The sequence below is a fragment of the Giraffa tippelskirchi genome, chromosome X (genome assembly GCF_054371585.1).
Source record: "Giraffa tippelskirchi isolate mGirTip1 chromosome X, T2T-mGirTip1v1.2.pri, whole genome shotgun sequence".
NCBI classification, from domain to species: Eukaryota; Metazoa; Chordata; class Mammalia; order Artiodactyla; family Giraffidae; genus Giraffa; species Giraffa tippelskirchi.
The window spans coordinates 37,312,739-37,327,517 of record NC_137289.1 but is presented as its reverse complement, the minus strand read 5'-3'; the positions used below and the strand labels follow the sequence as shown (position 1 = coordinate 37,327,517).

General features: G+C 51.7%; 1 long non-coding RNA gene across 1 annotated transcript in view; it reads right to left on the bottom strand.

The window, feature by feature from the left end:
- LOC145536423 (uncharacterized) overlaps positions 1-14,779 on the bottom strand; it is a 111,442-nt gene that overhangs the window by 7,833 nt on the left and 88,830 nt on the right. The window contains exons 47-53 of the long non-coding RNA XR_014075838.1: positions 13,324-13,439; positions 11,401-11,516; positions 9,478-9,593; positions 7,556-7,671; positions 5,633-5,748; positions 3,710-3,825; positions 1,787-1,902 (exon numbers count right to left, since the gene is read on the bottom strand). This is a non-coding gene — a long non-coding RNA (uncharacterized LOC145536423). The remainder of the gene's footprint in view (positions 1-1,786; positions 1,903-3,709; positions 3,826-5,632; positions 5,749-7,555; positions 7,672-9,477; positions 9,594-11,400; positions 11,517-13,323; positions 13,440-14,779) is intronic.

Genomic DNA, 14,779 nt, shown 5'->3' with positions numbered 1-14,779 from the left:
GTTGAATACCTTTGCCACAGATGCAGATCAATATCCTTCAGGAAGAATTCGGCTTGAAAACGATAAGTAACCAACGAAAACAAAAAACACACCAGCCACCACAAAGTCCCATTAGGAGAAAACAAACCAAAACACCCGATCAAACCACACTACCTACCCCTAGGAGAAGTCAGCATAAATGTCTAGATGGTCTGGACCTTATACTGCAAACCCACTGTGATGTAACTCACTGTAACCATTTAGACTCAGTGTTGTGGACTGAGGCTGCGGTCTAACATACCGATGCCCTTTTCTGCTCACCTACACTACCGGCCCTGAGGTTTCCGAAAAGAATAACCTGTTAGCCCTGCATGCACAGATACACAAACGTTCTCCTGCTCAGCACTTAATTGATTCCCATGAGGGATGAGTGTCCTGGCAGAAGGGACACATGACATAAGTCTAGGGTTTGTTCAGCACACTCAGTCACCTAGCTAGAAACAAGTTACCAAAGTGGCCGGAGCCACTTAAGTAAGACTGCTCTGTGGGGACCAATGCCTACACCTATTGCAAAAGGACCCATTATGACAGGAGCACACACTACGATGCACGGCTAGAACCTGGATGTATTCCACGAGGCAAGGGTTTTCAACCAAACCCTAATTCGTGAATCATCCAGGTAATTCTGATCCTAACCCTCATCAGTAACAACAAAGTGACAGAATCCATCACTTCCCGGTCTCCCCAGGAGGCAGCGGCCAGGCCACTCGCCTCAGAGTCCCAGAGACTGCTGTGGACGTGGACCCAGAGTTGGACGGCTCCTCTGGATGCCCTTTTCCCTATGGTCTTCCAGCCCAGGAGAGCCCCCGAAAGAGGACACGGGTCTTTCCCCAACATTCCAGTGGAGCCAACCCAGCTGGCAGAGTTTGGAAGGTGTTTTTGGCTACCATGGGCCTTTCTGAACACGCAAAGGGCGGAGGGAGGCGCCCAGCTCCAGAGGGTGGCTGGCATTTCTGGAGCAACACTGCCAGCAAGCGGAACCATTTTGAGCAAGGCGTGCAGGCCCTTCCTGCGGATCCTGCTGGGGGAAGGCCTGTGAAGAGAGGCCCTGGGGAGTGAGGGTTTCGAGCACTCAGAAGATCCTGGGCAAACCTGACTGCCTGGCACCTCACCAGAGCCGGTGTGGGAGCAACAGGTAGTGCTGTTTGGGGCCGGGCTCGCCCACCAAGGAGCCCCTGGCTGTCAAGCCCTCGGGGGCGTGCTGTCGGTGGCGGCCATGTTCAGGAACAAGGCGCTGAAGCTCCTGCCGCCGGCCACCTGGCCCATCCTGTAGGAAGGCTACTTTGGTAGGTTTAGAAGGACTCAGGTTGCTGAACTAACCATGCCTTTGCTCAGTCTCAGCATTAAGGACGGACCTCCATGGAACCAGTATAAACTGCACTAAAATACTTCAGAAAATCATCTTTCTGACCTGCAAAGGAGGAAAACACAAAGTACACCTGGGAGTTCGCTTCCACACCCATCAGATGTGTGACATCGGCTCCAGGAAAATAATGGCCCTTGCCGGGCTTGAGTTTAAATGCAATTCGGGCACCTTTGAACTTGCAAAGGGATGGTAGTTGAAGCAAACAGGGAAAACGTTTCTGATCATTACGATGATACAACTATGGCGACGAAGTATGCCTGAACACGCTACTAACCAGACAGTAACCCGAGAAGTTCAGTGAGAGACCTGCCCTGAGAGAGGTGCCTACTCTTCAGAAGCGGGTAACGGAACCAAAGCACAACTGAGGGCTGTGTTACGTACCTATGAGACGTCTGAAATCAGTGTCTGCTCTTCGTCTGTGCCTCAACGCTGGCTCCACACCAAGGCAACATATGAGCCGTTGATCACTCTCTTTCATTATTTTAGCAAACCGCGACCTGAAAAGGAAAGAAAATACCGTTGAATACCTTTGCCACAGATGCAGATCAATATCCTTCAGGAAGAATTCGGCTTGAAAATGATAAGTAACCAACGAAAACAAAAAACACACCAGTCACCACAAAGTCCCATTAAGAGAAAACAAACCAAAACACCCGATCAAACCACAGTACCTACCCCTAGGAGAAGTCAGCATAAATGTCTAGATGGTCTGGACCTTATACTGCAAACCCACTGTGATGTAACTCACTGTAACCATTTAGACTCAGTGTTGTGGACTGAGGCTGCGGTCTAACATACCGATGCCCTTTTCTGCTCACCTACACTACCGGCCCTGAGGTTTCCGAAAAGAATAACCTGTTAGCCCTGCATGCACAGATACACAAACGTTCTCCCGCTCAGCACTTAATTGATTCCCATGAGGGATGAGTGTCCTGGCAGAAGGGACACATGACATAAGTCTAGGGTTTGTTCAGCACACTCAGTCACCTAGCTAGAAACAAGTTACCAAAGTGGCCGGAGCCACTTAAGTAAGACTGCTCTGTGGGGACCAATGTCTACACCTATTGCAAAAGGACCCATTATGACAGGAGCACACACTACGATGCACGGCTAGAACCTGGATGTATTCCACGAGGCAAGGGTTTTCAACCAAACCCTAATTCGTGAATCATCCAGGTAATTCTGATCCTAACCCTCATCAGTAACAACAAAGTGACAGAATCCATCACTTCCCGGTCTCCCCAGGAGGCAGCGGCCAGGCCACTCGCCTCAGAGTCCCAGAGACTGCTGTGGACGTGGACCCAGAGTTGGACGGCTCCTCTGGATGCCCTTTTCCCTATGGTCTTCCAGCCCAGGAGAGCCCCCGAAAGAGGACACGGGTCTTTCCCCAACATTCCAGTGGAGCCAACCCAGCTGGCAGAGTTTGGAAGGTGTTTTTGGCTACCATGGGCCTTTCTGAACACGCAAAGGGCGGAGGGAGGCGCCCAGCTCCAGAGGGTGGCTGGCATTTCTGGAGCAACACTGCCAGCAAGCGGAACCATTTTGAGCAAGGCGTGCAGGCCCTTCCTGCGGATCCTGCTGGGGGAAGGCCTGTGAAGAGAGGCCCTGGGGAGTGAGGGTTTCGAGCACTCAGAAGATCCTGGGCAAACCTGACTGCCTGGCACCTCACCAGAGCCGGTGTGGGAGCAACAGGTAGTGCTGTTTGGGGCCGGGCTCGCCCACCAAGGAGCCCCTGGCTGTCAAGCCCTCGGGGGCGTGCTGTCGGTGGCGGCCATGTTCAGGAACAAGGCGCTGAAGCTCCTGCCGCCGGCCACCTGGCCCATCCTGTAGGAAGGCTACTTTGGTAGGTTTAGAAGGACTCAGGTTGCTGAACTAACCATGCCTTTGCTCAGTCTCAGCATTAAGGACGGACCTCCATGGAACCAGTATAAACTGCACTAAAACACTTTAGAAAATCATCTTTCTGACCTGCAAAGGAGGAAAACACAAAGTACACCTGGGAGTTCGCTTCCACACCCATCAGATGTGTGACATCGGCTCCAGGAAAATAATGGCCCTTGCCGGGCTTGAGTTTAAATGGAATTCGGGCACCTTTGAACTTGCAAAGGGTTGGTAGTTGAAGCAAACAGGGAAAACGGTTCTGATCATTACGATGATACAACTATGGCGACGAAATATGCCTGAACACGCTACTAACCAGACAGTAACCCGAGAAGTTCAGTGAGAGACCTGCCCTGAGAGAGGTGCCTACTCTTCAGAAGCGGGTAACGGAACCAAAGCACAACTGAGGGCTGTGTTACGTACCTATGAGACGTCTGAAATCAGTGTCTGCTCTTCGTCTGTGCCTCAACGCTGGCTCCACACCAAGGCAACATATGAGCCGTTGATCACTCTCTTTCATTATTTTAGCAAACCGCGACCTGAAGAGGAAAGAAAATACCGTTGAATACCTTTGCCACAGATGCAGATCAATATCCTTCAGGAAGAATTCGGCTTGAAAACGATAAGTAACCAACGAAAACAAAAAACACACCAGTCACCACAAAGTCCCATTAGGAGAAAACAAACCAAAACACCCGATCAAACCACACTACCTACCCCTAGGAGAAGTCAGCATAAATGTCTAGATGGTCTCGACCTTATACTGCAAACCCACTGTGATGTAACTCACTGTAACCATTTAGACTCAGTGTTGTGGACTGAGGCTGCGGTCTAACATACCGATGCCCTTTTCTGCTCACCTACACTACCGGCCCTGAGGTTTCCGAAAAGAATAACCTGTTAGCCCTGCATGCACAGATACACAAACGTTCTCCCGCTCAGCACTTAATTGATTCCCATGAGGGATGAGTGTCCTGGCAGAAGGGACACATGACATAAGTCTAGGGTTTGTTCAGCACACTCAGTCACCTAGCTAGAAACAAGTTTCCAAAGTGGACGGAGCCACTTAAGTAAGAGTGCTCTGTGGGGACCAATGTCTACACCTATTGCAAAAGGACCCATTATGACAGGAGCACACACTACGATGCACGGCTAGAACCTGGATGTATTCCACGTGGCAAGGGTTTTCAACCAAACCCTAATTCGTGAATCATCCAGGTAATTCTGATCCTAACCCTCATCAGTAACAACAAAGTGACAGAATCCATCACTTCCCGGTCTCCCCAGGAGGCAGCGGCCAGGCCACTCGCCTCAGAGTCCCAGAGACTGCTGTGGACGTGGACCCAGAGTTGGACGGCTCCTCTGGATGCCCTTTTCCCTATGGTCTTCCAGCCCAGGAGAGCCCCCGAAAGAGGACACGGGTCTTTCCCCAACATTCCAGTGGAGCCAACCCAGCTGGCAGAGTTTGGAAGGTGTTTTTGGCTACCATGGGCCTTTCTGAACACGCAAAGGGCGGAGGGAGGCGCCCAGCTCCAGAGGGTGGCTGGCATTTCTGGAGCAACACTGCCAGCAAGCGGAACCATTTTGAGCAAGGCGTGCAGGCCCTTCCTGCGGATCCTGCTGGGGGAAGGCCTGTGAAGAGAGGCCCTGGGGAGTGAGGGTTTCGAGCACTCAGAAGATCCTGGGCGAACCTGACTGCCTGGCACCTCACCAGAGCCGGTGTGGGAGCAACAGGTAGTGCTGTTTGGGGCCGGGCTCGCCCACCAAGGAGCCCCTGGCTGTCAAGCCCTCGGGGGCGTGCTGTCGGTGGCGGCCATGTTCAGGAACAAGGCGCTGAAGCTCCTGCCGCCGGCCACCTGGCCCATCCTGCAGGAAGGCTACTTTGGTAGGTTTAGAAGGACTCAGGTTGCTGAACTAACCATGCCTTTGCTCAGTCTCAGCATTAAGGACGGACCTCCATGGAACCAGTATAAACTGCACTAAAATACTTCAGAAAATCATCTTTCTGACCTGCAAAGGAGGAAACCACAAAGTACACCTGGGAGTTCGCTTCCACACCCATCAGATGTGTGACATCGGCTCCAGGAAAATAATGGCCCTTGCCGGGCTTGAGTTTAAATGGAATTCGGGCACCTTTGAACTTGCAAATGGTTGGTAGTTGAAGCAAACAGGGAAAACGTTTCTGATCATTACGATGATACAACTATGGTGACGAAGTATGCCTGAACACGCTACTAACCAGAGAGTAACCCGAGAAGTTCAGTGAGAGACCTGCCCTGAGAGAGGTGCCTATTGTTCAGAAGCGGGTAACGGAACCAAAGCACAACTGAGGGCTCTGTTACGTACCTATGAGACGTCTGAAATCAGTGTCTGCTCTTCGTCTGTGCCTCAACGCTGGCTCCACACCAAGGCAACATATGAGCCGTTGATCACTCTCTTTCATTATTTTAGCAAACCGCGACCTGAAGAGGAAAGAAAATACCGTTGAATACCTTTGCCACAGATGCAGATCAATATCCTTCAGGAAGAATTCGGCTTGAAAACGATAAGTAACCAACGAAAACAAAAAACACACCAGTCACCACAAAGTCCCATTAAGAGAAAACAAACCAAAACACCCGATCAAACCACACTACCTACCCCTAGGAGAAGTCAGCATAAATGTTTAGATGGCCTGGACCTTATACTGCAAACCCACTGTGATGTAACTCACTGTAACCATTTAGACTCAGTGTTGTGGACTGAGGCTGCGGTCTAACATACCGATGCCCTTTTCTGCTCACCTACACTACCGGCCCTGAGGTTTCCGAAAAGAATAACCTGTTAGCCCTACATGCACAGATACACAAACGTTCCCCCCCTCAGCACTTAATTAATTCCCATGAGGGATGAGTGTCCTGGCAGAAGGGACACATGACATAAGTCTAGGGTTTGTTCAGCACACTCAGTCACCTAGCTAGAAACAAGTTACCAAAGTGGACGGAGCCACTTAAGTAAGAGTGCTCTGTGGGGACCAATGTCTACACCTATTGCAAAAGGACCCATTATGACAGGAGCACACACTACGATGCACGGCTAGAACCTGGATGTAGTCCACGTGGCAAGGGTTTTCAACCAAACCCTAATTCGTGAATCATCCAGGTAATTCTGATCCTAACCCTCATCAGTAACAACAAAGTGACAGAATCCATCACTTCCCGGTCTCCCCAGGAGGCAGCGGCCAGGCCACTCGCCTCAGAGTCCCAGAGACTGCTGTGGACGTGGACCCAGAGTTGGACGGCTCCTCTGGATGCCCTTTTCCCTATGGTCTTCTAGCCCAGGAGAGCCCCCGAAAGAGGACACGGGTCTTTCCCCAACATTCCAGTGGAGCCAACCCAGCTGGCAGAGTTTGAAAAGTGTTTTTGGCTACCATGGGCGTTTCTGAACACGCAAAGGGCGGAGGGAGGCGCCCAGCTCCAGAGGGTGGCTGGCATTTCTGGAGCAACACTGCCAGCAAGCGGAACCATTTTGAGCAAGGCGTGCAGGCCCTTCCAGCGGATCCTGCTGGGGGAAGGCCTGTCAAGAGAGGCCCTGGGGAGTGAGGGTTTCGAGCACTCAGAAGATCCTGGGCGAACCTGACTGCCTGGCACCTCACCAGAGCCGGTGTGGGAGCAACAGGTAGTGCTGTTTGGGGCCGGGCTCGCCCACCAAGGAGCCCCTGGCTGTCAAGCCCTCGGGGGCGTGCTGTCGGTGGCGGCCATGTTCAGGAACAAGGCGCTGAACCTCCTGCCGCCGGACACCTGGCCCATCCTGCAGGAAGGCTACTTCGGTAGGTTTAGAAGGACTCAGGTTGCGGAACTAACCATGCCTTTGTTCAGTCTCAGCATTAAGGACGGACCTCCATGGAACCAGTATAAACTGCACTAAAATACTTCAGAAAATCATCTTTCTGACCTGCAAAGGAGGAAAACACAAAGTACACCTGGGAGTTCGCTTCCACACCCATCAGATGTGTGACATCGGCTCCAGGAAAATAATGGCCCTTGCCGGGCTTGAGTTTAAATGGAATTCGGGCACCTTTGAACTTGCAAATGGTTGGTAGTTGAAGCAAACAGGGAAAACGTTTCTGATCATTACGATGATACAACTATGGCAACGAAGTATGCCTGAACACGCTACTAACCAGACAGTAACCCGAGAAGTTCAGTGAGAGACCTGCCCTGAGAGAGGTGCCTACTCTTCAGAAGCGGGTAACGGAACCAAAGCACAACTGAGGGCTGTGTTACGTACCTATGAGACGTCTGAAATCAGTGTCTGCTCTTCGTCTATGCCTCAACGCTGGCTCCACACCAAGGCAACATATGAGCCGTTGATCACTCTCTTTCATTATTTTAGCAAACCGCGACCTGAAGAGGAAAGAAAATACCGTTGAATACCTTTGCCACAGATGCAGATCAATATCCTTCAGGAAGAATTCGGCTTGAAAACGATAAGTAACCAACGAAAACAAAAAACACACCAGCCACCACAAAGTCCCATTAGGAGAAAACAAACCAAAACACCCGATCAAACCACACTACCTACCCCTAGGAGAAGTCAGCATAAATGTCTAGATGGTCTGGACCCTATACTGCAAACCCACTGTGATGTAACTCACTGTAACCATTTAGACTCAGTGTTGTGGACTGAGGCTGCGGTCTAACATACCGATGCCCTTTTCTGCTCACCTACACTACCGGCCCTGAGGTTTCCGAAAAGAATAACCTGTTAGCCCTGCATGTACAGATACACAAACATTCTCCCGCTCAGCACTTAATTGATTCCCATGAGGGATGAGTGTCCTGGCAGAAGGGACACATGACATAAGTCTAGGGTTTGTTCAGCACACTCAGTCACCTAGCTAGAAACAAGTTACCAAAGTGGACGGAGCCACTTAAGTAAGAGTGCTCTGTGGGGACCAATGCCTACACCTATTGCAAAAGGACCCATTATGACAGGAGCACACACTACGATGCACGGCTAGAACCTGGATGTATTCCACGAGGCAAGGGTTTTCAACCAAACCCTAATTCGTGAATCATCCAGGTAATTCTGATCCTAACCCTCATCAGTAACAACAAAGTGACAGAATCCATTACTTCCCGGTCTCCCCAGGAGGCAGCGGCCAGGCCACTCGCCTCAGAGTCCCAGAGACTGCTGTGGACGTGGACCCAGAGTTGGACGGCTCCTCTGGATGCCCTTTTCCCTATGGTCTTCCAGCCCAGGAGAGCCCCCGAAAGAGGACACGGGTCTTTCCCCAACATTCCAGTGGAGCCAACCCAGCTGGCAGAGTTTGGAAGGTGTTTTTGGCTACCATGGGCCTTTCTGAACACGCAAAGGGCGGAGGGAGGCGCCCAGCTCCAGAGGGTGGCTGGCATTTCTGGAGCAACACTGCCAGCAAGCGGAACCATTTTGAGCAAGGCGTGCAGGCCCTTCCTGCGGATCCTGCTGGGGGAAGGCCTGTGAAGAGAGGCCCTGGGGAGTGAGGGTTTCGAGCACTCAGAAGATCCTGGGCAAACCTGACTGCCTGGCACCTCACCAGAGCCGGTGTGGGAGCAACAGGTAGTGCTGTTTGGGGCCGGGCTCGCCCACCAAGGAGCCCCTGGCTGTCAAGCCCTCGGGGGCGTGCTGTCGGTGGCGGCCATGTTCAGGAACAAGGCGCTGAAGCTCCTGCCGGCGGCCACCTGGCCCATCCTGCAGGAAGGCAACTTTGGTAGGTTTAGAAGGACTCAGGTTGCTGAACTAACCATGCCTTTGCTCAGTGTCAGCATTAAGGACGGACCTCCATGGAACCAGTATAAACTACACTAAAATACTTCAGAAAATCATCTTTCTGACCTGCAAAGGAGGAAAACACAAAGTACACCTGGGAGTTCGCTTCCACACCCATCAGATGTGTGACATCGGCTCCAGGAAAATAATGGCCCTTGCCGGGCTTGAGTTTAAATGGAATTCGGGCACCTTTGAACTTGCAAATGGTTGGTAGTTGAAGCAAACAGGGAAAATGTTTCTGATCATTACGATGATACAACTATGGCGACGAAGTATGCCTGAACACGCTACTAACCGAACAGTAACCCGAGAAGTTCAGTGAGAACCTGCCCTGAGAGAGGTGCCTACTCTTCAGAAGCGGGTAACGGAACCAAGGCACAACTGAGGGCTGTGTTACGTACCTATGAGACGTCTGAAATCAGTGTCTGCTCTTCGTCTGTGCCTCAACGCTGGCTCCACACCAAGGCAACATATGAGCCGTTGATCACTCTCTTTCATTATTTTAGCAAACCGCGACCTGAAAAGGAAAGAAAATACCGTTGAATACCTTTGCCACAGATGCAGATCAATATCCTTCAGGAAGAATTCGGCTTGAAAATGATAAGTAACCAACGAAAACAAAAAACACACCAGTCACCACAAAGTCCCATTAAGAGAAAACAAACCAAAACACCCGATCAAACCACAGTACCTACCCCTAGGAGAAGTCAGCATAAATGTCTAGATGGTCTGGACCTTATACTGCAAACCCACTGTGATGTAACTCACTGTAACCATTTAGACTCAGTGTTGTGGACTGAGGCTGCGGTCTAACATACCGATGCCCTTTTCTGCTCACCTACACTACCGGCCCTGAGGTTTCCGAAAAGAATAACCTGTTAGCCCTGCATGCACAGATACACAAACGTTCTCCCGCTCAGCACTTAATTGATTCCCATGAGGGATGAGTGTCCTGGCAGAAGGGACACATGACATAAGTCTAGGGTTTGTTCAGCACACTCAGTCACCTAGCTAGAAACAAGTTACCAAAGTGGCCGGAGCCACTTAAGTAAGACTGCTCTGTGGGGACCAATGTCTACACCTATTGCAAAAGGACCCATTATGACAGGAGCACACACTACGATGCACGGCTAGAACCTGGATGTAGTCCACGTGGCAAGGGTTTTCAACCAAACCCTAATTCGTGAATCATCCAGGTAATTCTGATCCTAACCCTCATCAGTAACAACAAAGTGACAGAATCCATCACTTCCCGGTCTCCCCAGGAGGCAGCGGCCAGGCCACTCGCCTCAGAGTCCCAGAGACTGCTGTGGACGTGGACCCAGAGTTGGACGGCTCCTCTGGATGCCCTTTTCCCTATGGTCTTCCAGCCCAGGAGAGCCCCCGAAAGAGGACACGGGTCTTTCCCCAACATTCCAGTGGAGCCAACCCAGCTGGCAGAGTTTGGAAGGTGTTTTTGGCGACCATGGGCCTTTCTGAGCACGCAAAGGGCGGAGGGAGGCGCCCAGCTCCAGAGGGTGGCTGGCATTTCTGGAGCAACACTGCCAGCAAGCGGAACCATTTTGAGCAAGGCGTGCAGGCCCTTCCTGCGGATCCTGCTGGGGGAAGGCCTGTGAAGAGAGGCCCTGGGGAGTGAGGGTTTCGAACACTCAGAAGATCCTGGGCAAACCTGACTGCCTGACACCTCACCAGAGCCGGTGTGGGAGCAACAGGTAGTGCTGTTTGGGGCCGGGCTCACCCACCAAGGAGCCCCTGGCTGTCAAGCCCTCGGGGGCGTGCTGTCGGTGGCGGCCATGTTCAGGAACAAGGCGCTGAAGCTCCTGCCGCCGGCCACCTGGCCCATCCTGCAGGAAGGCTACTTTGGTAGGTTTAGAAGGACTCAGGTTGCTGAACTAACCATGCCTTTGCTCAGTCTCAGCATTAAGGACGGACCTCCATGGAACCAGTATAAACTGCACTAAAACACTTCAGAAAATCATCTTTCTGACCTGCAAAGGAGGAAAACACAAAGTACACCTGGGAGTTCGCTTCCACACCCATCAGATGTGTGACATCGGCTCCAGGAAAATAATGGCCCTTGCCGGGCTTGAGTTTAAATGGAATTCGGGCACCTTTGAACTTGCAAAGGGTTGGTAGTTGAAGCAAACAGGGAAAACGTTTCTGATCATTACGATGATACAACTATGGCGACGAAATATGCCTGAACACGCTACTAACCAGACAGTAACCCGAGAAGTTCAGTGAGAGACCTGCCCTGAGAGAGGTGCCTACTCTTCAGAAGCGGGTAACGGAACCAAAGCACAACTGAGGGCTGTGTTACGTACCTATGAGACGTCTGAAATCAGTGTCTGCTCTTCGTCTGTGCCTCAACGCTGGCTCCACACCAAGGCAACATATGAGCCGTTGATCACTCTCTTTCATTATTTTAGCAAACCGCGACCTGAAGAGGAAAGAAAATACCGTTGAATACCTTTGCCACAGATGCAGATCAATATCCTTCAGGAAGAATTCGGCTTGAAAACGATAAGTAACCAACGAAAACAAAAAACACACCAGTAACCACAAAGTCCCATTAGGAGAAAACAAACCAAAACACCCGATCAAACCACACTACCTACCCCTAGGAGAAGTCAGCATAAATGTCTAGATGGTCTCGACCTTATACTGCAAACCCACTGTGATGTAACTCACTGTAACCATTTAGACTCAGTGTTGTGAACTGAGGCTGCGGTCTAACATACCGATGCCCTTTTCTGCTCACCTACACTACCGGCCCTGAGGTTTCCGAAAAGAATAACCTGTTAGCCCTGCATGCACAGATACACAAACGTTCTCCCGCTCAGCACTTAATTGATTCCCATGAGGGATGAGTGTCCTGGCAGAAGGGACACATGACATAAGTCTAGGGTTTGTTCAGCACACTCAGTCACCTAGCTAGAAACAAGTTACCAACGTGGACGGAGCCACTTAAGTAAGAGTGCTCTGTGGGGACCAATGTCTACACCTATTGCAAAAGGACCCATTATGACAGGAGCACACACTACGATGCACGGCTAGAACCTGGATGTATTCCACGTGGCAAGGGTTTTCAACCAAACCCTAATTCGTGAATCATCCAGGTAATTCTGATCCTAACCCTCATCAGTAACAACAAAGTGACAGAATCCATCACTTCCCGGTCTCCCCAGGAGGCAGCGGCCAGGCCACTCGCCTCAGAGTCCCAGAGACTGCTGTGGACGTGGACCCAGAGTTGGACGGCTCCTCTGGATGCCCTTTTCCCTATGGTCTTCCAGCCCAGGAGAGCCCCCGAAAGACGACACGGGTCTTTCCCCAACATTCCAGTGGAGCCAACCCAGCTGGCAGAGTTTGGAAGGTGTTTTTGGCTACCATGGGCCTTTCTGAACACGCAAAGGGCGGAGGGAGGCGCCCAGCTCCAGAGGGTGGCTGGCATTTCTGGAGCAACACTGCCAGCAAGCGGAACCATTTTGAGCAAGGCGTGCAGGCCCTTCCTGCGGATCCTGCTGGGGGAAGGCCTGTGAAGAGAGGCCCTGGGGAGTGAGGGTTTCGAGCACTCAGAAGATCCTGGGCGAACCTGACTGCCTGGCACCTCACCAGAGCCGGTGTGGGAGCAACAGGTAGTGCTGTTTGGGGCCGGGCTCGCCCACCAAGGAGCCCCTGGCTGTCAAGCCCTCGGGGGCGTGCTGTCGGTGGCGGCCATGTTCAGGAACAAGGCGCTGAACCTCCTGCCGCCAGACACCTGGCCCATCCTGCAGGAAGGCTACTTCGGTAGGTTTAGAAGGACTCAGGTTGCGGAACTAACCATGCCTTTGTTCAGTCTCAGCATTAAGGACGGACCTCCATGGAACCAGTATAAACTGCACTAAAATACTTCAGAAAATCATCTTTCTGACCTGCAAAGGAGGAAAACACAAAGTACACCTGGGAGTTCGCTTCCACACCCATCAGATGTGTGACATCGGCTCCAGGGAAATAATGGCCCTTGCCGGGCTTGAGTTTAAATGGAATTCGGGCACCTTTGAACTTGCAAATGGTTGGTAGTTGAAGCAAACAGGGAAAACGTTTCTGATCATTACGATGATACAACTATGGCGACGAAGTATGCCTGAACACGCTACTAACCAGACAGTAACCCGAGAAGTTCAGTGAGAGACCTGCCCTGAGAGAGGTGCCTACTGTTCAGAAGCGGGTAACGGAACCAAAGCACAACTGAGGGCTGTGTTACGTACCTATGAGACGTCTGAAATCAGTGTCTGCTCTTCGTCTATGCCTCAACGCTGGCTCCACACCAAGGCAACATATGAGCCGTTGATCACTCTCTTTCATTATTTTAGCAAACCGCGACCTGAAGAGGAAAGAAAATACCGTTGAATACCTTTGCCACAGATGCAGATCAATATCCTTCAGGAAGAATTCGGCTTGAAAACGATAAGTAACCAACGAAAACAAAAAACACACCAGCCACCACAAAGTCCCATTAGGAGAAAACAAACCAAAACACCCGATCAAACCACACTACCTACCCCTAGGAGAAGTCAGCATAAATGTCTAGATGGTCTGGACCTTATACTGCAAACCCACTGTGATGTAACTCACTGTAACCATTTAGACTCAATGTTGTGGACTGAGGCTGCGGTCTAACATACCGATGCCCTTTTCTGCTCACCTACACTACCGGCCCTGAGGTTTCCGAAAAGAATAACCTGTTAGCCCTGCATGCACAGATACACAAACGTTCCCCGCCTCAGCACTTAATTAATTCCCATGAGGGATGAGTGTCCTGGCAGAAGGGACACATGACATAAGTCTAGGGTTTGTTCAGCACACTCAGTCACCTAGCTAGAAACAAGTTACCAAAGAGGACGGAGCCACTTAAGTAAGAGTGCTCTGTGGGGACCAATGTCTACACCTATTGCAAAAGGACCCATTATGACAGGAGCACACACTACGATGCACGGCTAGAACCTGGATGTAGTCCACGTGGCAAGGGTTTTCAACCAAACCCTAATTCGTGAATCATCCAGGTAATTCTGATCCTAACCCTCATCAGTAACAACAAAGTGACAGAATCCATCACTTCCCGGTCTCCCCAGGAGGCAGCGGCCAGGCCACTCGCCTCAGAGTCCCAGAGACTGCTGTGGACGTGGACCCAGAGTTGGACGGCTCCTCTGGATGCCCTTTTCCCTATGGTCTTCTAGCCCAGGAGAGCCCCCGAAAGAGGACACGGGTCTTTCCCCAACATTCCAGTGGAGCCAACCCAGCTGGCAGAGTTTGAAAAGTGTTTTTGGCTACCATGGGCCTTTCTGAACACGCAAAGGGCGGAGGGAGGCGCCCAGCTCCAGAGGGTGGCTGGCATTTCTGGAGCAACACTGCCAGCAAGCGGAACCATTTTGAGCAAGGCGTGCAGGCCCTTCCAGCGGATCCTGCTGGGGGAAGGCCTGTGAAGAGAGGCCCTGGGGAGTGAGGGTTTCGAGCACTCAGAAGATCCTGGGCGAACCTGACTGCCTGGCACCTCACCAGAGCCGGTGTGGGAGCAACAGGTAGTGCTGTTTGGGGCCGGGCTCGCCCACCAAGGAGCCCCTGGCTGTCAAGCCCTCGGGGGCGTGCTGTCGGTGGCGGCCATGTTCAGGAACAAGGCGCTGAACCTCCTGCCGCCGGACACCTGGCCCATCCTGCAGGAAGGCT